This window comes from Psammomys obesus, unplaced genomic scaffold, assembly GCF_907164565.1.
Source record: "Psammomys obesus unplaced genomic scaffold, mPsaObe1.curated_primary_1811, whole genome shotgun sequence".
Classification (NCBI taxonomy): Eukaryota; Metazoa; Chordata; class Mammalia; order Rodentia; family Muridae; genus Psammomys; species Psammomys obesus.
Genome location: NW_026596046.1, coordinates 16,268,485 through 16,289,674, shown reverse-complemented (window position 1 = coordinate 16,289,674; position 21,190 = coordinate 16,268,485).

The following is a 21,190-nucleotide window of genomic DNA, read 5'->3' as shown; positions in this document are numbered from 1 at the left end:
TTACTGTAATTCAATATAATTCAAACTAAGTCCATCCAAAACATTAGAATCAGAAGAGCTAAGAATCAAAACCTAGTCTGAGGGCCAGGAAAGACAGAATGGAATGTCTCATCTGCACTGGAGAGACAAGAGTGGCTGAGACTTCTTCCATCTTTTCCTTTATTCTGTTCAGGATCTCAGAGGATCGAATGATACCCATCCCTACTGAAGACAGAAATCTGCTTTACCATGTCCACTGATTCAGTGCTGACCTCAGCTGCATATGCCCCACAGACACACTAGGTACCCTCGTGGTCCACTCAGCCGGGCTTTTAAGTTCTCGCAGTTCCTGAGGAGCCATGAGGACTTTGTAGGAATAAACCCTTCCCCTCTGCAGTGATGGTATTCTGAAGGCAGAGGAACACAGTGTACTGCTTACATTGTTAGTATGTGTGAAAGGGAGATGATTAATTATTTGTGGATCACTGGATTATTCAGTTCTTTTATAATAAGCATGTCTTAAATTAAAATGATTTTTTTTTTTTTTAAATAAGAGATTCTTATTCTGTTCTCATTGTAAGCCGGCTATCCCAGCCTGTTATGTAATATCTCTGGATCTCAATTTTCTCCTTTCTAAAGATAAGCACAGTAGTGCCCTTCTTCTCAATGGATGTTGTGAAGAGTAAATACAAACCCTATACATTATAGACACATAAATCAAATATCACTGTTATTGAAAACAAAAGAGGTAGAATTGTAAAGAATATGGCTTTATTGCTTCAGCTTCTTTTTCCTCATCCCTTTAATCACCTAGGACACTTTTTTTTCCTTTCTAAACAGAAGCCTGTTTTCATTGATTTCACAAAGATTTATATTCTTTGTCTGGAAGGCTCAATGGAAGATTAGAATGGTAAGATACCTTACACCTTCCTTACTCTCATTCTGCTAGGGAAATCCAGAGAAAAGGAAACAGCTGGAGGCAAAATGGAAATTGCTGCAAGGGAGTTGTCACACAGAGTGACTTCAGCAGAAGTGCTCACAGCTGATGCTCAGTGTTTGGTCAACAGTTTCTAGTGACATGAAAGGGTCATTTTTTATTGGGATAAATAAGATTTAAAAGGCATAGGACATAGAACGCAGAAGCGGAGAAGGAACTTTTGTTGCTGTATTTTGACTGTATATTCCCAGGCTAAAGACAAAAAGAAATATAAACAGGAAATGAAGTTAGTTGATTTGTTTACACAGAGCTTACAATTAAAAAAAAGAAAGACTTTAAATGTGCTTGGGGAACTTACAAATATGTAGAATCTACTGATCACAATGAGAAGTAAAGCTCCCAGTATCAGAGCAATGAGTTACCTATGAGACCATGAAGAAGGCTAGAATTCCAACTTGTTTGATTGAATATCAAGGATTCTGTCTTATGTAAGGTACACACTGAGAAAGTTGGTAGACAGATGATAAGTATGCAGTTTAGTGAAAGTTAGTACATATATTAACATATATGTAAGTATGTATGTATGTATATATATAAAGCTAAGATATATATATATTTTAAGATACATATATCTATATATATATAGATAGATAAAGTTATAGATGGATAAAGCTACATATATAGCTTTATCTAGGACAACAGTATATCACTGAACAAATAAAGGACATAAATTTAGCCTCTAAGCAATATTATTTAATACAGCCATATGATATGGCATTGCAAACCTTTCATCTCAGAGCTTGGAAGCAAGAGGAACGACAGTTCAAGTCTGCAGCCATCTTGGGCTACAGGTTGGGACTCTGCATCAAAAGAGAGAGAGAGAAAGAGAGAGAGAGACAGATGAAAAAAAGAAAGAAAGAAAGAAAAAGAGAAAAGAGAAAAGACTGACAAACTCCCAACCAAAGATTCTCAGGAAATGTCCTATTTTAGGAGAGATCAAAAGGGACACAGTTGGCCTGCTCTTTGATCACCTCTCCCTGAGGGGGGAGCAGCCTTACCAGGCCACAGAGGAAGACAACGCAGCCACTCCTGATGAGACCTAACAGACTAGGATCAGAAGGAAGAAAAAGAAACCCTCCCCTACTAGTGGACTTGGGGAGGGGAGTGTGTGGAGAAGGGGGAGGAAAGGAGGGAACTAGAGGGGGGATACAAAGTAAAAAAGTATAATTTTTTTAAAAAAGGGACATAGAAACAAAAGCCAAACTTAGGAATTTCCTACTAGTTATATATATATTTTTCAATTTGAAAGGTAAAATCATTCATGAAACAGACTACAATCTATAGAATCAAATAAAAGGTTGCAAATTGCTACAGGAAAAAATGGCTCTCCACAATTATCATTGTCCTAATTCTTAAACTCTATGATTATGTTACCAATAACAAAGGGCTTTGTGTGGATTAAGTTGAGGAGTCTCAGTGGATAGCTTTTCTTGGTTTGTAGAGTGGTCTTGGTCTTATCATAAGGCCCGTTATGAATGAAAGAGGGAACCAGGACTTTGAGAGTCAAAGATGAAAACAGAGGCTGGAACAATTTGAGAGATGGGAAGGAGCCACCAGCCAAAGAATATCAATAGGCTCTGGGAGTTTAACATGCAATGAATGGATCCTTTCCTCATTGTCTCTGGAGGGAATAGTCTACTGCTTTTTTGATTTGAGCTCTCCAAGACCTCTTGTATACTTTGGACCTCTAGAACTTTCAGATCACCTACAACTATTGTTTCAAGCCATCAAGTTTGGCAAATTTTTATAACAGTGAAAAGAAAGCCATTCAGATGACTGTAAATACAGATACATGCACTCATAACCCCATATACACAAATACACACACAAGCACACACACACACACACACACACACACACACACACACAGAGAGAGAGAGAGAACAAAGAATGTCATGTTTGTAATGTTTGTAAATCCCATGTTATAATTCTAACCTAAATAAAGAGATAGTGATTAAAATAGGAAATTATCATTTGACAACTACTGTCAAAGTCTTACTCTGGGACATTAATGAATGCTAAATTTAATGAGGAGAACTTTGATGAAAAACAGGATATCAACATAGTCTCAGAGTACCTCTTCAGGAAGCAATTATAAATTATAATACTCATAAAGTGCTTAAATATTACAAAAAATACCTTCATATCAGGGAAAGTAGCAGATGCTGTCTTAGTCCAGTAAAACCAAATTAATATCACAGATTGGGAATAAATAGTTTTCAGTTGTGTCCAGATATGTTGGACTGAGTTATATCATATCTGAGTTATTTCACCAGAAATTTAGGACTTCAACCAAAGCACAAGGAAGTATTAGTCAAAAGGATATTCCTTAAGGGACAATTTCAGATCAAAGCAGATTTAAAAGGGGGCACATAACAATAAAAGCTACGTGAGGGGGTTGGGAAAGAGTCTATTAGATTCTCTATTCTTTCTTTTGCTTCAAAATATAGGAGCTGCACAATGGGTAAGATCTGACTAACATCTGTAAATTAGATAATAACACTCCATTAATGCTCATTTGCTGTTTTGAGGATCATACTGAAGTTATAGATGAAAATACTCTTGCTTTTATGGCCCACAAAAAGAACTATTTAGACATAGAGGACCTTATTTTTTTCAAATTAAAATGCTTTAGAATGTGTGTAGGTATACATAGAAAGAGAGATTATGATAAATACAGCAAAAATTAAAATGTAGAGAGTTTGTGTCAGGACTATATAAATTACCTATATTAGTTGAGGAACATTTTGTTATTCAAATGTTATCTCAAAAGAAAAAAGTTTAAAGGATGTGAGGTGAGAAGCAGTGTAGTGCTGAGGCCAGGGAGTGATCAGTAGTTACGGCTTGCTAATGTAGAAGCAGCTAGAGGACCCTCTAAGTATGCATTGAATCTACAGTGAAAAGGGGACTTTAGGGCCCAACTGTTGGGCAGAAATCCCTCCTCTCAGGTGCATATGCACAGAATGGCCACCTCTACCTCCCCATTTAATTCTTAAGAATCATAAGTGTCAAGCTTCATGGGTTGCCTTTTTCTTTCAGTATTAATCCCCTAAGAACTTGGTTAAATCATGTTATTCCTCCTGAATATTTGTGCCTATGGCATTGGAGTGACCCTGAAGCTTGGGAAGATGCTGTCTAGAGAATCCTCTCGTATTTGTCAGTGACAGACACCAGCATCGCTTACTAATGCTTTAACCCAAAGTGTCAAAAAGCAAAGCTTTCACGGAGGTCTCAAGGGAGAACACTGGAAATCTTGAGTCTTCTGGTTTCATGAAATAAGGTCAAAAGGTCAACAAACAACTAGAGGAAAAGTTGTGGGAGACCAAAAGGAGCTTAGATTTGCTTACTCAGAAAACAGCCCGAAATAGAATGACTTAATTCGAAGTCAAGTATTCATCAATTCAGGTATTGATTGACTGAGGGAGTACAGCAGCAAGTCAGCCCTCCTCACACGCAGCCCCACAGCAGAGAGAAGGTTTACTGAAGACCTACTTCATGCTCTAGCTGAGAGAGGTGATAAGCATGGAAAGCTCCCCTTTGCAACCCTTCTACTCACCCCTTTTTTCTCCTCGCCTTTCTCTCTGTTTTATTTTTCAGTTCTTTGAAAACAATGGTCCATGATTTGTTGTTAGCATTGTTAAAATTATCACGTTCTTTACATTGATCGGTTCTCACAGTATCCTCTTAAGCTTGCCCTTTTGACACATTGAGGGAAGCAGGGCTTGAGAAAATTACCAAGCTAGGTGTGTTGGTGCACACCTCTAATCCCGGAACTCAGGAAGCTGAGGTAAAGGAGTTGTGAACTCAAGGCCAGTCTGACTCCATGGTGAGACCATGTGTCATTCGTGTGTGTGTGTGTGTGTGTGTGTGTGTGTGTGTGTGTGTTGTTTACATTTGGCAATCAGGGAAAGATCGACATGGTGGGGAGAAGAAGAGGATCTGGAGGTTGAGTAGTAAGTGAACAAGAACCTAATTGGAGGAGCTTAGTGGCAGTGATAAGGTAGACTGACACTGAAATAAAGGTCTGCCTCCGTATGGCTCAGTATGGCTGGTGCCACCTTCAAATAGATAGATTTTAGCAAGCAGGAAGTGACCCTGTGCATTAGTGAGGCCACCTGTATTCCTTGAAGGAGAACCAAGTCTCAGGTTGCCTTTGGTGTTTGTCACGCTTTAGTAGAACCCGGAAAGGCCATCATCCTCCTCAGCGTTCTTGGGTACTTTGCAATTGAAGGGTCAGAGGAGGAGGAGGAGTCAGTGAGTGGCAGTGACCATATGCCTGGTTACCTGTGGTGCCAGCGAGGCGATATGTTTCGATTGTGCTTGTGATGACTCTGTGACAAAGCTGGAACCTTAAAGCCTGCGGAGAGTTGTAAAGAGCACTTTTGAAACTGGAATAAAATAGTAATTTCTTGCACCCTGTTTATGTTGGATAAGCAGGTTGCTAACGGCATTGTAGAGCCACAAAGCAGACAAGTGACAGTGAAAGTTGTGAAGTAAGTGCTTGATGTCAGTCCCATTCCTTAGCTACCCAGGTTCAGGAATTCTTCCACGGTACAGTGGAAGAGGAAAAATGATACAAGGATTCAATAGTTAGCTAGCCAGCTGCTCTCCCCGAGCCTGTCAAATGTGAGTTCAGAGTTGACTGTACCATCTTGATCAGTGCACCACTATTTAATATGTAGGGTTGACTTTCAGCTCTGCCACTTCACAAGGCATGTAGCCGTGAGGAAGTTATTTAATCTCTCGGATTCTTTGCATCCTCATTTAAGTGGGATTACTCAGAGGGCTACGATGTGGGGAAAAAAAAAATAAGTTAACATTTAGAAACCACTTGGGATATTGCCTGACACATTAAGCCCAATAGAATGGTTTGTTTATGATTTCTAAATCTAAATTGATTTAGAAAAGGAATGTACCCTTTCTTGCAAGGATTGGGAAACACAATTGTGTTGAGGAAATCATAGTAAAGCCATTGGATTTGTGATTAGAAGGCTGTTGGGGACCCTAGTGATTGCAAGAGGCAAACTGCAATAAATTAAGGACAGAACTGTGAGTAATTAGAGGCTCCTTTCACACATTCTACATAGAAAGTAGGTAGGGAAAAGAATAGCTGGGAGGTTAGAAGATGTTAAATTGCCAAGAAGACAGAGAGGCTCCCACAGAGCTTCTCCTGCTGGGACCAAAGCTCGCTTGCTCTTCACTTCTAGCTTCCTTTTCTTTTTTCCCAATCTGCCAAATAAACAAAATCTCAACTGAACTACCTCTGCTCCAAGGCCAGACCACAGCAGAATCCAGCCATGCTGTCTGGGGTCCTGGTTGTTTACAGTAGCTTAAGTGCTTACAGAACAGGACAGGAAATTACAGGTACCTCCCAGATGATTCCACTTTTGAGGTCAGAATCATAACACCCTTTCGGTTTATGATTTCGCTAACAGCAGACTCCCCTAGAGAGATGGGCTCTTCCTATTCAGTGCCCACACAAAGGTGACGGAAGGGTGTGAGCTGTAAGTTTACAGAAAGGAATCAGGGGAGCAGCTGTGTGGTGTGAGCTTAAGATCTATGGCCCCCTGCAATCATGCTGTTGCCAGATGTTGAACATGTGTTGCATGTGGGTTTTGCGCAGATATGAAGGATAAACACATTATGTAATAATTGTATGTACATAAAAAAGAACACTTTTAGTGCAGAGTAACCAAGTCCAAGAGAGGCTAAGAAACTTTGTAGAAATCATTGAGGTGCTTGAGCTAAGTCTGGGCATTTTTTTTTTATGGATTCATGTGCATGTATAAGCATATGTATATGTTTATGGGCACGTTGTGTATGTATGTTCATGTGTGTTAAAGTACTTGAGTATGGGACAGGGACCACGTGAATGTGTATGTCCCTACGTATGGAGCCCCAGAAAATAAACTCAAGTGTGGTTACCTGAGGAGAATTCCCCTTATTTTTGAGGTTGTGTTTCTTACTAGCTTTGGGCTCCGCAAACAGTCTGGATAGCCATGAGCCCCAGGGAATTACCTGTCTCTTCCTAATCAGAGCTGGGATTACAAGCACATGCCACTGTGCGTGGTTTTCATATGTGGATTCTTGGGATCAATCCCAGGTTCTCAGGCTTGCAAAGGAAATATGTTACCAATTGAACTATCTTCCCAGCCTTTGGATTCTTTTAAAATTATATTTATTTTCTGTGGAAAACTTCTATCTATCTCAAATGCCAGTTTCGAATATGTGGTCTGTTACTCACTGCTACGCTGGGCAGTAAGAATTCTATTAGACTTAAATGCTAACTGTTGTTGTATGGCTTCTGATTATTAGGCAAAGGGGAACCAAGAACCTGTGTTTTAAGAAATGCTTGAGATACAACTGAGTTATCTACAATAAGAAAACAAACGATCCTCCAGATAATTCAGATGTATACACAGGTTGGGTAAACCCTACACAGGGACATGCGGAAAGTCCCCAGGGTGATTTTGCTCTTTCCAACATTCTAAAGGAGGCAGAAAACAACAGTTGTAGCCCCTCTCTATTACCATCCATTCTGCACTTCGTGGAAGTGAAGAGGGAAATAAAGAAAATAAAGAAAGCTATCCTGAAGGGGATAAGAGAAGGAAGTTAAAATCCCATACATTCTATGCACCTGCTGTTTAACCACAGACACATTCTGGTGTACGGTTGGCTGACCTCAGCAAAGGGAGACCCAGGTTTAGCTTGAGATGGAAGTGAGTTTCGTATTTCCCCAGGGGGCTGGAACTCTCCGGTCTGCATTATGTTCCAGTGGTAAACCCTTTATTCAGCCTCACTTGCTACCACTGTAGAGAGAAAGAGCTGAATCAGACGACTTTAAATGGCCCTTTTACCACGGACATTCTGTGACTATGTTACTTGTTGATCCCACACTGCTCACTCAGCAAAGAGGTCTGTGTCTCTCAGACTCTGAGGGAGATTAAAAAAAAAAAAGAGGAGTGGATAGAGAAGGAAAGAAAACAGTTTCTACTCTGGACAGTGAGATCTGTCTGGTGTGGACAGATCGATGCCTGCAGGGTGGGAGGTGGGACAGGGCTACAATGATGAAGGATCAACTACGTGATATTTTCCTGGTGACAGAACTCTTCAGTGCTGAAGCAAAGTAATTGAACTTAATGTCCAAACACAAATCCAGTCCATAAATCCAGGTGCTGTCTATTGGAAATTTCAGAACGGCTCTGCCTCCTTTAATCTTATCTCTGCCAGACAGTTACTGTGTTCTTGATGTAATTAGAGTGATAAAACAATGCGGTACAACTGCTGGTTTCTATCATGGCATCGCTGCTGTTGACTTAAATGACAAGGTAATAATTTTATAAGAGGCCCTTTATTTTTATTTCTCCCTCCACTGTGGATGGGTGTTTTCCAAATGGAGGATCATATCTTCCCAGATAAGCTCACCAGACACCAGGCACAAGGGCTGCTTCATTCATTGCCATTTAGTCAAGTATCTACATCTCTCAAGAGGCAGTTGAGGTTGTTTTTAGTACTTAAAATAATAGGGCCAGCGAGGGATTTTTAGAACCTTAGCACATTTCCTGCAGAGCTGAGTGATTTATGCATCCTTCAAAATTAACTCTGGGGAGAACAAAGCTGTCCCTTCCACCCATCTATTCTGTGAGAAAGACTAAGTTTGTGTGCAGTCTGTGCCCAGGAGAGCACTTTCCAAGTGGATATGTCAAATGATAGACATTCTTGACCTTTGGGGTTCAGACCAAGATAATCTAGAAAATGGTGTTAGACAGGAGGAATCGAAGTTGAAGACCTAAAACAAGTTTAGTTTGAAACCAGAAAGCCATTTGGAGTCCAAGGACAAACTCAAACCATCTTTGGAAATGCGAAGAGCCCAAGGCTCATGTCTGGTTCTAATTTGCACTTCTCTGGGAAGGCACTTTGGTGGGATCCCACATTCCAGCCAGACAGTCACAGTCTCACAGTGACAAAGCCCCAGAGGTGACACTTCAGCACTGGAGATTCCAACACTTTCTTGTCAAGAATAAAAGTTGTTACAAAAACATACATTGTTTAACAATTTGTAGATTTAATGATTGACTGAGTAAAGCTCCTCAGAAACTAGGTAGCTACTCGGTGTTTCCATGAGGTACCTCCCGATAGCACCCTCTAACCCTAGTGGCTAGAGGGACAGGGCAGAGTCATGTGGCTTAGAGACAAGAGCAGCAACAGTCTTCCTTTATTTCAATGTTGGATGATTTTTTGAGTTTCATTCCATATGGCTGGCTTACTATCTTCCATGAAAGAGCTGGCAAGAAAAAAAAAATGTTTAATGTGCCAGACATATATAAAAATGTACAAAATGTGTAGAAGGCCAGAGACAACTGGTGATTCAAGTTGGAGGACTCAAAGGCACATTCCTATCCTAAGCACCCTGGATACCTATAGCTGCTTCCTGATGCCATTTTTGTTTCTATCAGCGAGAAAGAAGACTTTGTGAATGGAGAACAGACATTGCATGACGGTTTCCCCCTAGAATAACAGTGACTATCAGTATACGAACAGGGTCACTGGTTACCACAGTTGATGAAAAGTCTAGATTTATATCAACTTTAGAAGAGTTTAGGGCCTTATTTCCTTCCCTGCTTTGTTTTCTAAGACAAGTTAGCAAAAAACCAAAACCAAAGCCAAAACAACCCTTAAAGCAAAAGTGATCCCTGGCCTTGTCATTAGAGTTAAAAAAAATGTAGAGACTCTAAGATACAATATACCTCACTGTGCAAATTCCCCCATCAGGGTGAAGACCTCCAGAAGAGGGGACTCACTATGTCCCTGGAGAGGAGAGAAAAGAATGAGGCCTCTGCGCACATGGCAGGCATTTGCCCAAAATAGTGCCTTAGCCCCTAAAACCTAAAAGTTCGTTGAAGTTCTTTTTCGTCCATATGTAATTGAATATGTATTCCTAAATATAACCTGTCGAATTCATATGATGTTATTTGTATGTGTACTTTCAGGGCTGACCTTTTAGTACTGACCTTTTGTTATGCTTAACAATTAATTCAAAAGAAAATATTTGAAGGAGAGAAGCAAGGGCCATGGAAAGCATTGGAGAAAGTAAGTGAAAGGGAGAAATGTTGTAATTAAATTATTATCTCAAAAATAAACCAAAAAAAAAAATCTTTTCATCATGGCAAGTGCTTGCCTTGCAAGCATAAGAAGCTGAGTTCCAGCGCCTAAAGCTAGGCAAAAAGTCAGGCACAAGCACATTTCTAATCTCCGTGGAGGCAGGGAGATCCCAATGCATGGTGGGCAGCCAGTAGCGTACCAGAGAGTTCCAGGACACTGTGGGTGATTCTGTACAAAAAACCCAAGAAGGCCAGCTCCTGAGGAAGAACAGTAGCTGACATTGATGTCTTCCTTCCACACAGGACACACATGGCCATGCATTCCTGTAAATCCCCAAACATGTTCATACTCCTACAGGTACACACACAGACATACACACAGAGAGAGAGAGAAGTGGGGAGGAGAGAAATATATATATATATATATATATATATATATATATATATATATATATATATATATATATTCACACACACATATATGTGTGTGTGTGTGAATAAAATATAGCAAACCAAGAAAGGAGATTTTTTTTAAACATTGAAGAAAGTTTCTTAACTAAAACCTAAAATATTTTTTCGTATTAAAACTTTGAAATAAACTGATGAGCCTCAGAGACAAGTCTATGATAATTATCCCATGCATGCTAAGACACATATCAAAGACAGTATGAAGAAATAGGATATCAGGACTAGGAAGAAATTAATACTTTATTATTTGCAAGTGTATGAATGCCTATATATATATAAAGTGTGAGAATGCAGTGAAAGTTATGGTATAAAACTAAGTCTATAATACCAACAGATAATAAATGGTTCTACACCAAGTAGATAATGCATATCAGAATAACTACCACAACTGTAAGGTAATAAGGAGAATTATAATAAAATATATGTAAAGAGATACAAAGAAAATTATAAACCTGTATTAAATAGCACTGAAAACTCATATAAGCTCAGAGATATACCATGGTCATGAATGGAAAGACACAAGTTCATACAGTTGTGAATTCTTTAAGTAGTTCATAAATTCTGCTAAATTCTAAACAAAATTCACATAGGACTGTTCATAGAAACAATTAAAGTGATTTGGAGTTCATTTTGAGCTATATTAAGTTTAACATTTGCCAAGGCAATTGTGAAGTATGAAAAGTTGGAACAATTTTAAAGGGATTTTTCTTTTACAGTCTCAATACTTAAAAAGCTATAATAAAATTTCTCAGTGAATTGTAGGGCCAGAGTTGAATAAACTGACCAATACCATAGATTCCCCCAAAAGAATGTCCTGTGGTGATGGAAATATTCATTCTTACGCTTTTTAACATGGGAACAACTGGTCATGTGCAGCTTCTGAGTACTTGGAACGCTGCCTAGGTGATGGTTACCTGTACTTTAATTTAGGCCAGTGTTTTAGTACTGAGCTACCTCTACAGCCTGACTTTAATCAATTTAACTTCAAGTCATCACCTGTGATTCATGGCTACCATTTTTTTTTTTTTTTTTGGCAACACAGATGTGTCATAGTGGTCCAGTACTTTGACAAAACAAACACAGTGGTACCACAGTATCATGGTGAGGTGCTCTAATAAGTCAGAGGGGAGTAAAAGTTGGCTGTGCAAAGGAAGAATATATATCTATACTAATTCAAGTGCCCGGTGTTACACATGTGCACAGATAAATCCCAGATGAATTAGAGATTTAAATTTTTAAAGTGAATGTTAGTACAACTTTAGGGAAAATATGAGAGAAGATGGGTGATACTGTCTTAAACAAAAGTCTCTTAAGCAAAATGCCCCCAAATCAAAATGTGAATTTACTAGTAAATTCAGGAACACTAAAATTTAAAACTTCTGCATAGCAAAGATACTAAAATTCATGCAACACAACATTTATATATTTTTCATATATATAACTGACAAATGATAATTATCTAGAGTATAAAAATATATAAACCATGGGAAATAGCAATCATCTCAGTGACAAATATGGACAAAATGAATGAGCAATGTTTTCCATAAGAGAAAGCCCAAAAGGGCAATATGAATTTAAAAAAGAGTTTTAACTTTCATAGTAATAAGAAAAAGTAAACCAGCCCAGCATAACTATCTTTCTCATATTCAGTAGAGTGTCAGCTGGCTAGATGTTCATCAGTCTTATTCATTTGTTATCTATATCTGTTTTTTATGATAAGGAATATCCAACTCTGAGCCATAGACTTTGACTTCCTCTAAGAACCAAATGGGTCTGGGGAGATGGTTCAATGAGCAAAGCATTGCCCACACAAACATGAAGAACTGGGTTCAAATCTCCAGAACCCACATAAAGCCAGGTGCAGTCACATGTACCTGCACTCCCAGTGCTCAAAAGGTGAGATGTGTGGTACAGAACGAAGCTTTAGAAATTTGTGGTCCAGCTAGCCTGTTACTCACAATGGTAAACAGCAAAAAAAGACTGCTATACTAGACAATGCAGAACGTAAGGCACAACACCTAAGGTTGTCCTCTGGCCTCCACACACACATGAAAACACACACATAAGCACACACACACACACAGAGTACACACACAGAGATGAAGGTAAAAATAAGAGCAATAAGAACTCTCCAATGCTAGATGATTCTTGCCTTAGGTACCCTTACAGCTATACTCTGAACATATGACTTGGGCTCTACAGATTATATTCTGCTCAAAGGAACTCTTTCAAGAGGTAGCCATGGTGGTGAGAACACAGAGTGCTCCACCCTGGTCATGATGATTCAGCCAGTGTAATGAGGGCTAGTTGGTATAGACACAGTCATCAGTACTTAGAGTGGATGATACGTGGTAATTGTTTTCTCAAAGACTGCTTTTTGGATCCTATAGTTAGCTAATCAAACCTGAATCCAGTTTCATAGTTCTTGTGATAGATGGTTCTGTAAATCATCCAAATTTCTCTATATGTTTTTTCATAATTGTATCGATTAGAATCTTTCTGTTTTTAAATTAAAACAATTGTGCATCTCTCCCCTCCCACCTGGTGTGTGTGTGTGTGTGTGTGTGTGTGTGTGTGTGTGTAAACTCCAGAAATCATATTATTTATATTCTTGGGTCTTCTCCATCCCATCCTTTGAGGCAGTGAATCTCACTAAAACTTGTGCTTGCCTATTGCCTAGAATTGCTGTCATACAGGCTCTGGAGATTGTGGTCCAGGTCTCTCTTGTTCTTACCCAGTCTGGGGATAAACATGTGTATCAGAACACCTGGCTCTCTCATATGGGTGCTGGAAATCTGAACTCACATGTTTGTGTATCAGACGTTTTACCTACGAAACCATCCTCTCATCCCTAGCAGTGCTTTTCCTCACTATAATGTCTGGTAATTGAAAATATTGTCAAGAACATAAGGAAATGCATCTGTTTGGAGGTACAGATACAAAATTGTTAGACAGTTCCAAAGAGCCTGTCAATGTACGTGAAGAGAAAGATTCTTGTATTCAAAGACTCTACGAACATACTGGAAAGGGATCTTCACTCAATTGTACAGGCGGCTATGTATCAGGATGTCCACTGTGATGGCATTCCCATGGCCCTGGCATTTCTAGTATGTTGCAGGCTCCACTGCAACCAATGATGCACCTTTAACAATGGCTTCTCCTCGTCTCTGACGTTCCAAGACTCAGTTGCTCTGTGTGATCCCTGCAATCTTGAGGCTTTCACTCTACCAAAATCAGTATCACACGGGAGGTTCTTACCAAGTTTGATGGTCAGCTTTAGGAGGCAGCTGTGGCTCTCTCTCTGGATCACAGCTTCAATGTGCTGGCCCCAGGAAATACTTCCCAAGAGATTTCACCTCAGTGATACTAGTTTATTCCTACAGCTGATTCTTCAGACATGGACAAGCAGCATCAATTGTCCAAGTCGTATCAGCTGTCTCAGTAAAGCAAAGTTTTCTTCAGCGGTGAAGTAATTACAGTTGGTGCTTCAGTCCCAGCAGATAAGAATCTATACATTACTAATTCACATATAGGATACAAAATTTCCAGATAGCCTTTGCTTCCCTCTGAAACTTTATAAGCTAGACCTCTATCACCTGTATTTCTCTAAATACTCTTCTGTTCCAAGCTCCCACAGAACAGCCCATTAAGCCTGAGCATTCAGTGACTTTTCCAGACCAAAGTTCCAAAATCTTCTGCAATTCTCAGGTCAGGTCTGTTAGGGAAATACACCACTCTCTGGTCACAATTTTTAGCTTACTTTACGTTGTTGTGATAAACGCCATAATCAAAAGCAACTTGGAGAGCAAAGGATTTACTCTGTCTTAAAGAATAAAGCCCATCATCTATTGAAGCCGGGGCAAGAACTCAATACATGAACATTGAGGCAGAAACTGAAGCAGAGACCATTCAGCGGTGCTGTTTTCTGACTTGCTCTCAATGGCTTGCTCAGTCTCCTTTTTTACATGGCCCAGGACCATCTTGCCAGGGGTGGCCTTGCCCAGAGTAGGCTGGGACCTTCCACATCAATCATCAGTCAAGAATATGCCTCACCTATATCCCTACAGGCCAATCTGATGGAGGCAGTTCCCCATTTAAGATTTCTTCTTTCAGGAGTGGCTGCATTGCCACTCCTGATGAGACCTGATAGATGAGGATCAGAAGGAAGGTGAGGAGGACCTCTCCTGTCAGTGGACTGGGGGAGGGGCATGGGTAGAGAAGAGGGAGGGAGAGTGGGATTGGGAAAGGAAGAGGGAGGGAGCTACAGGTGGGACACAAAGCATATAAACTGTACTTAATAAAAAAAAATAACATCATGATATTTGCTGGCAAATGGAACTAGAGAAAAAGTTATCCTGATGAGACCTGATAGGCTAGGGTCAAATAGAAGGGAAGGAGGACCTCCCCTATCAGTTGACTAGGAGAGGGGCATAGAGGGAGAAGAGGGAGGGTGGGTAGGATTGGGAGGAGATGAGGGATACAAAGTGAATAAATTGTACAAATTTATACAAAGCCAGATACAAAGTGAATAAATTGTAATTAATAATTGTTAATAAAAAATTAAACAAAATATTTAAATTTAAAAAAGATTACCTCTTTCAAAGTGTCTCTAGTTTGTGTGAAGATAGTTAAAACTAGGTTATCTCCATGCCTGGTCCTTGGTTGGAGTATTAATCTCAGAAAATACTGTGTGCCCAGATTTTTTGGTTCTATTTCTCTCCTTGTGGAGCTCCTGTCCCTTCCAGGTCTTTCTATTTCCCCCTTCTTTCATGAGATTCCCTGCAGTCTGCCCAAAGTTTGGCTATGAGTCTCAGCATCTGCTTTGGTACCATGCTGGGTAGAGCCTTTCAAGGGACCTCTGTGATAGGCTTCTGTCCTGTTGCCTGTTTTCTCCCTATTCCAATGTCCTTCCTGTTTGCTTTTCTGGGTGAGGATCAATCATCTTACCCAAGGTCCTTCTTCTTGCTTAGCTTCTTTAGTTGTACAGATTTTAGTATGTTTATCCTATATTATATGTCTAATAGCCACTGATGTAGACCATGGCAGCTCAGTCTCCAAGTAGGTTCCCTGGTAATGGGAACAGGGACTGTCTCTGATACCAACTCAGTGACTGGCTCTTTGATCACTTCCCCCTGATGGGTGAGCAGCCTTACCAGACCACAGAGGAAGACAATCAGCCCGTCCTGATGAGACCTGATAAGCTGCTAGGGATCAGAGGGAAGTGGAGGAGGTCCTCCCCTATCAGTGGACTTGGAGAGGGACATAGGAGGAGATGAAGGAGGGAGAGTGGGATTGGGAGGGGATGAAGGAGGATGCTACAACTAGATACAAAATGAATAAACTGTAATTTGTAAAAACAATTAAAAAGATAATTAAAATTATGGAAAAAATTCACTCAAGTGGTTGTCTCTAAGATGAGAAAAAGCAGGGACAGGGAACTTACATTATAGTTTTACTTTTTATGCCCAAAGAAGCTAAACAACAAGGAAGACCCTAAGCAAGATGCTCAATTCTCATTCAGACGGACAAATGCGATAGACATTGGAAGCAGGAGAAGACAAGGAATAGGACAGGAGCTTACCACAGAGGGCCTGTGAAAGACTCTACTGATCGAGGTATCAAATCATAGGCTGAGATTCATAGCCAAACTTTGGGCACAATTCAGGGAATCTTATGAATGAAGGGGGAGATAGAAAGACCTGGAGGGGATAGGAGCTCCAAAAAGAGACCAACAGAGGCATAAAAACTGAGCCCTGGGGGCTCTGAAGAGAATGATACCCCAACCAAAGTCAATGCATGGAGAGGACCTAAAACCCCAGGTCAGGTGTAGCCCATAGACTCAGTCTCCAAGTGGGGTCCCTATGAAGGGGAGAAGGGAAGTTCTCTGACATGAACTCAGTGGCTGGCTCTCTGATCACCTTCTCCTGGGGGGGGGGGGTGCAGCCTTGCAGGCCACAGAGGAAGACAATGCAACAAGTCCTGATGAGACCTGATAGGCTAGGGTCAGATGGAAGGGGAGGATGACCTCCTCTATCAGTGGACTAGGGGAGTGGCATGGGGGAGAAGAGAGAGGATGGGTGGGATTGGGAAGAGACTAGGGACAGGTCCACAGCTAGAATACAAATTGAATAAATTGTAATAAATGATAATAAAAAAATATTAAAAATGAATAATTAAATCTGATACCTTGCACTGAGAAAAAGAAAATATTGTTATAATATTCTAAGAAGTGAGTGCTTACGACATTATTCTCTCTAGTTTATTGTATATTTGAATTATTAAGAAAACTCAAAAACGTAGCATGTGTATGTACATACATGTATGTCCAAGGGGTTCAGATATATGTGTATCCTAATGTGCTTGAGGACAGATGACAACCTTAGATGTGCTTCCTCAGGTCCTAGCCACAATTCTTTGAGAATAGTCTCTAGCTGACTTGAGAATTGCTATGTAGGCTGGGCCAACAAGTCAATGAGCCCCAGAGATCAGCCTCGCCGGCGCTATAGTGTACGCTCGTCAGCACTTCCTGCTTTCTTTGCATGGTTTTTGGAGATTGAACACAGACCTCATGCTTGCAAGGCAATTACATTACTAGCTGAGCTATCTCCCCATCTCTCCTGTCCCTTTTTAAATTAGTATACAAGTAATGGGTTTCATTATAGGCCGTTTCTATACAACCTGCTCTCCCAGTGCCCAGTGGCTTGTCAATGCATCTCCTTTGCAGGTACAGCTGGACCCAGCTCTGTGCAGGCAGTGTGCTTCATCTGTGTGCCAACCAGGCCTCTCTATAGAAAAAAATCTCACCAGGGGCTTATTTCACTTTATATATCATTTGCCCTTATTTCCCTACTGATTATTTTTTATGGTCCCCACTTCTTTCTCTCCAGTATCATGTATGTAACTTCTAAGCCACTACCTTTCCTGGAACTCCATATATGACCATTTTCTTTTATCGTTGCTACATGACATGATGGTCATATATGTCAGGTGTTTAATTTGAGTCTAGCACTATGCTGACTTTTTTTTTTTTTGTCTCTAGGATTCATTTAAAACCTCTGATAGTAAGAACCAGTAGCTATATTGAGTAACGCTGAGCCACATTAGGATTGTTGCAAAAGTCCGGTCTCTGGACCTCATTTCCAAGCAGGATTTAAAGAACTATTAAGAATAGATTTCTCAGGAGATGGTCTGCTAAAGGAAGATCCCTTTAAAGTACATACCATTATTATTACAGATAGAGAGAGACTGGGTTTGTAAAACAGCAAGACTGTGTTGCTGGGCTCTGGCAAGATTCTCACACTCTCCTCGGGATCTTTCGCATAGAAAGGGTTTAAGACCCCTGAAACAGTTTACAGTTGTGTTTTCCCAACTCCAACTAATGCTAAGACTCAGCAGGGCAGTGATAAACATGTATTCCTTTTTTAAAATTTTTTATTAATTACACTTTTTTCATTTTGTATCCCCCCATAAGCCCCACCCTCCTCCCCTTCCGATCCCACCCTCCCTCTCCTTTCTGCATGCATGCCACTCCCCAAGTCCACTGATAGGGGAGGTTCTCCTCTTCTTTCTGATCTTAGTCTATCAGTTCTCATCAAAAGTGGCTGCATTGTCCTCTACTGTGGTGGCCTGGTAAGGCTGCTCCTCCCTCAGGGAGAAGTGATATGAAAAATAAGGAAATCATGAAATTTGCAGGTAAATGGTGGGACCTGGAAAGGATCATCCTGAGTGAGTTGTCCCAGAAGCAAAAAGACACGCATGGTATATACTCACTCATATAAACATACAATATAGAGATGCTTTTTTTCAATCAAGTAGTTCGATGGTCCCTGTGACTGGGCAGTTAAAAACAGTACTTGTTTTCCTGGAAGCCTCAGCACATCCCTTCCCCAAGCCCACACATCCTTTCAGAGGGATCTGCTTTCTGACAGATTCAGGCAGGATTTAAAGCAATATTAAGAATAGATTTCTCAGGAGATGCTCTATTACAGATAGAGACTGGGTTTGTAAAACACCAAGACTATCAGGTTGTTTCCTCCTCTCCCTGACTTGATGCCTTCTCTTCATGGAATCAGTTGGCCCATTGCAGAAGGGGCTGATGTCTGTGTTCATTTTGCTCCACTTCCTTGAGCCTTTGTTCTCCACGGTCATGCACCTTCTCATTCATGGCTGGAAACATAAACTACAGAACTCAGCCCTTGGGGTAGAGTGGGCGGTGTTTCCCTGTGGATGTCCATATGCATATCTCTATAGATGTGTGTTTGAACGACAAGACTTGTGTGGGAACAGGCTTAACTTCGTGGTGGTGGCAGGTAGGAAACTTGAAGACACTCAGACCTCATTCTTTGACAGTTTTTACTTTCAGCTCAAGACCCTTTTGTTCATCTGATTAATCAGCATGAAACTATACTTACCAAAATGTGTTCTGAAGAATATAGATTCTCTTTGGGGGACAGTTCTTATGCAGCCACTGTGAGCATCCCAGCATAGAGATGCACCATGCCCTATCACTCAGCACCCCCCCTCCAAAAATAAAAAACAAACAAACAAAAAACAAAACAAACAAACAAAAACAAATCCCCAAGAAGCCTGTAGCCACCAGGCATATGACCAATATGCTCCAGTGATAGATTTCATCTTTGCCATAAAAACATCTTGAAAACTTTGCAACTGTACTGTTCTCAGGATGCATTTTGGGAAACACCGTTATGAGCTATCACGTCACCCCATCGCAGACTCTTCTTGAACCTTGTTTGCTGCAGTCGCAGCTGAGTTATTTTAACACATCTATACCTCAACCCCATGTTAGACAAACATGAGCAGACAGTTGTGTACTTAGGGAATCTCTTAATGTGATTCTGATGGGCAATTGTTTCTAACCATGGGAGCAGAGAAGAAACTGTGAGCTTGGTGCTTGGCTGTATCATGCACGCACAACTCCAGGCTGCTTCTCTTCCTGTCTCTACCTATTTGACACCATCAAGCACCATCAATGCTCAGTTTTCTTTTTGTTCCTGAACCTGTGTGTACAGTTTGTCTCACTCTTAGTAATTTTTCTAAATGATACTGTTATGTTCAAACTATGATCTGCTTTCTTTGTGAGAGATTCCGTGAATGGTCCAGTTTCATAACACAGTTTCTGTTTTGAATTTGCTCTGATGTCTTCCTCTCCAACTACCTTCCATTTTTTCCATATATAGCTCTGCCCAGTTCTTAGCTTTTCTTTTTCTTCTTTTTTATGTAAAAAAAAGGACTATAAATGCACACCGTGAGTGGGTTCCATAACAATATGTGAAAATAGTCAAATGCCTGGCAAGGCCTCAAGTGGAGGTGGTAGCAGTGAATGTTATTTTTGTCATCATTAGATTTAAGTTTCTTAATGAGAAAGACCTTTATTCATTTCATTGTTTGAAATATCTCCTCTTTAAATAGCGCCCCATATAATCTAGTTATTCCATTCTGATTCAGTAAAAGAATGGATATGGTACTCAACAGAGGTTAAGTTCTATGTCAGTTGCTTTGGGTTGTTGAATAGTACCTCTCAACGCTAATGGCATCTGGACTTTGATACTTTTTGATACTTTTCTGGCCAGATTGATTTCTGTCTACAGAACTTCATTTGTTCTGTATCTTTCTTCAATCCACTTTCTCTGGAAAATATGTATTGTTATTTTTCTCTCTCTTTCTCTGTGTGTGTCTGTGTGTATGTTTGTGTGTTTGTGTGTTCCACAAGACATGTATGGAGATCAGAGGTTGACTCTGAGAATTCAGTTATGACTTTCTTTCCTTTACTTGGGTTTTGAATATTTGATACACTCAGGTCAACAGGCTTGGGATGCAAAATACTCTGATTCACTGAGTGGTCTTGCCAGGCTCTTTATTCTATCTTCTTAATAACATAAGAAATAGTAACACTTTCTTGTAGGATGACTCTTTCATGTTGGTTTTGCTTCAGAGAAGCAAAGGAATATATACTCTATATATGCCAAGTAAAAATGTTCATTCTTCTCAGTCAGGCCACATATTGGCATTTGAACTGTTAGTTTCTATTCTCAGTGCTTTGACAAAATACCCAATAAGCAGCCTAAGGAAGCAAGTGATGGTTCATGGTGGCTCATGTTTTGAGGATACAATCCATCTTTCAGGTAAGGCATAGTGATGACAGTGACTCCATTTGTGGGGACAGGAGTGTGAGGTGGCAGGTCACATTGCATCTACAATGAGGAAAGCAAAGACAAATGAAAGCTGGTGCTCAGCTTAATTACTCATTCCCCCCATTTTTACGCAGGATGAATCCCAGATCCAAGGTGGTGCTGCCAACATTCAGGGTAGGACTTCCTTCTTCTGTTGCACTTCTCTGGAAACACCATTATAGGAACATTCAGAAGTTTGTCTCCAAAAGTTTAATTAACTCTAAAACAAACTCCTGAAACTATATTGAAGCACAAAAATTCATTTCTGGGGCTTGGGAATACATGAGACAGCAAAACTTTCACTTCATTTTTGCCTTCCAAAATTGATAACAGTGATACTGTCACTTTCAAGTACCAGGAGCACTCTATACAGTTAACTTACTGAGTACAAACCAACAGGAGAAAAGGAACTTGGAAACAGGGACAGTACATGACAACGAGCTCATGGCATGTAC